Source organism: Eumetopias jubatus, unplaced genomic scaffold (assembly GCF_037043125.1).
Source record: "Eumetopias jubatus isolate StellerSeaLion01/CBP00866 unplaced genomic scaffold, mEumJub1_p1.0 scaffold_11, whole genome shotgun sequence".
Classification (NCBI taxonomy): Eukaryota; Metazoa; Chordata; class Mammalia; order Carnivora; family Otariidae; genus Eumetopias; species Eumetopias jubatus.
The window spans coordinates 79,466,471-79,469,285 of record NW_028274817.1 but is presented as its reverse complement, the minus strand read 5'-3'; positions in this window follow the sequence as shown (position 1 = coordinate 79,469,285).

Here is a 2,815-nt window from a genome sequence, read left to right as displayed (position 1 = left end):
GATAAAAAAGCAAGACCCATCATATGCTGTCTACAAGAGATGCATTTTAGACTTAAAGACACATCCAGATTGAAAGTGAGGAGGTGGAGAACCATTTATCATGCCAACAGACCTCAAAAGAAAGCTGGAGTAGCAATCCTCATATCAGACAAATTAGATTTTAAACCAAACACTGTAGTAAGGGATGAAGAGGGACACTATATCATACTTAGAGAGTCTATCCCAAAAGAAGATATAAAACTTATAAGTATTTATGCTCCTAACATAGGAGCAGCCAATTATATAACCCAATTAACAACCATATTAAAGAAACACAATTATAATAATACAATATTAATAGGGGACATCAACACCCCACTCACATCTAAGACCATCTAGACCATCTAAGCAGAAGATCAACAAGGAAACAAAGGCATTGAATGATACACTGGACCAGATGGACTTCACAGATATATACAGAGCATTCCATCCTAAAGCAATAGAATACACATTCTCCTCAAGGGCAAATGGAACATTCTCCAAAATAGATCACATACTGGGTCACAAATGAGGTCTCAACCAATAGCAAAAGACTGGGATTATTCCCTGCATATTTTTGGATGACAATGCTTTGAAATCTGAACTCATTTACAGGAGGACTTTTGGAAGGAACTCAAACACTTGGAGGCTAAAAGCATCCTACTAAAGAAAGAATGGGTGAACCAGGAAATTAAAGAATTAAAACAATTCATGGAAAAGAATGAAAATGAAAACACAGCTGTTCAAAACCTTTGGGATACAGCAAAGTCGTCCTAAGAGGGAAGTGCATAACAATACGACCCTTTCTCAAAAAATTAGAAAAGTCTCAAATACACAAGTAAACATATACCTAAAGGAGCTGGAGAAAGAAGAGAAAATAAAGCCTAATCTGAATAGAGGAGAAATTACAAATATTAGAGCAGTAATCAATGATATAAAAACCAGAAGAACAGTAGAACAGATCAATGAAAATAGAAGTTGGTTCTTTGAAAAAAGTTAATAAGATCAATAAATCCCTAGCCAGAATTATCAAAAAGAAAAGAGAAAGGACCCAAATTAATAAAAGCATGAATAAAAGAGGAGACATCACGACCAACACCAAGGAAATAAAAACAATCTTAAGAAGATATTATGAGCAACTATATGCCAACAGGTTATTCAATCTGGAAGAAATGGATGCATTCCTGGAAATTTATAAACTACCAAAACTGAAACAGGAAGAAATAAAAAACCTGAGCTGACCCATAACCTGCAAGGAAATTGAAGTATTAATCAAAAATCTCCCAACACACAAGAGTCCAGGGTCAGATAGCTTCCCAGGGGAATTGTACCAAACATTCAAATAAGAATTAATATCTATTCTTCTGAAGATGTTTCAGAAAATAGAAATGGAAGGAAAACTTCCAGACTTGTTCTATGAGGCCAGAATTACCTTGATACCAAAACCAGACAAGGACCCCAATCAAAAACAATAACAGATCTGTATCCCTGATGAATATGGATGCCAAAATTCTCACCAGGATACTAGCCAAGAGGATCCAAGAGTACATTAAAAAGATTGTTCTCCATGATCAAGTGGGATTTATTCCTGGCAGGCAAGGGTGGTTCAACATTCATAAATCAATCAATGTGAAACACTACATTAATAAAAGAAAGGATAAGAACCATAGGATCTTCTCAACTGATGAAGAAAAAGCATTTGACAAAATACAGCATCCTTTCTTGATTAAAACTCTCCACAATGTAGGGATAGAGGAAACATACCTCAGTATCATAAAAGCCATCTAAAAAATGCCCACAGTGAATATCATTCTCAGTGGGGAAAAACAGATCTTTTCCCCTAAGGCCAAGGACATGACAGGGATACCCACTCTCACCATTGTTGTTCAGCAGAGTACTAAAAGTCCTAGCCTCAGCAATCAGAAAACCAAAAGTAAAAGGCATTCAAATTGGCAAAGAAGTCAAACTCTCACTCTTCGCAGCTGACATGATACTTTATGTGAAAACCCAATAGACCCCACCTCCAAAATTGCTAGAACTCATACAGTAATTCAGCAATGTGGCAGAATATAAAATCAATGAAGAGAAATGAGTTGCATTTCTATACACTAACAATGAAACAGAAGAAAGAGAAATTAAGGAATTGATCCTATTTACAATTGCACCAAAAACTGTAAGATACCTAGGAATAAACTTAACCAAAGAGATAAAGGATCTGTACTCCGAACACTACAGAACACTTATGAAAGAAGTGGAGAAAGACACAAAGAAATTGAGTAACATTACATGCTCATTGATGGGAAGAATAAATATTGTTAAAATGTCTATGCTACCCAGAGCAATCTCCACATTCGATGCAATACCTAGCAAAATACCATCAACATTTTTCACAGAGCTGAAACAAATAATCTTAAAATTTGTATGGAACCAGAAAAGACCCCGAATACCCAGTATAATGTTGAAAGAGAAAACCAAAGCTGTTGGAATCACAATTCCAGATTTCAAGCTATATTACAAAGTTGTAATCATCAAGAAAGTATGGTATTGGCACAAAAACAGACAGATCAATGGAACAGAATGGAAAACCCAGAAATGGACCTTAAACTCTATGGTCAACTACCCTTTGACAAAGCAGGAAAGAATATCCAATGGAAAAAGGACAGTCTCTTCAATAAATAGTGCTGGAAAATTGGACAGCCACATGTAGAAGAATGAATCTGGACCATTTCCTTACAACATACACAAAGATAAATTCAAAATGGATGAAAGACCGAAATGTGAGAGAGGAATCCATCAA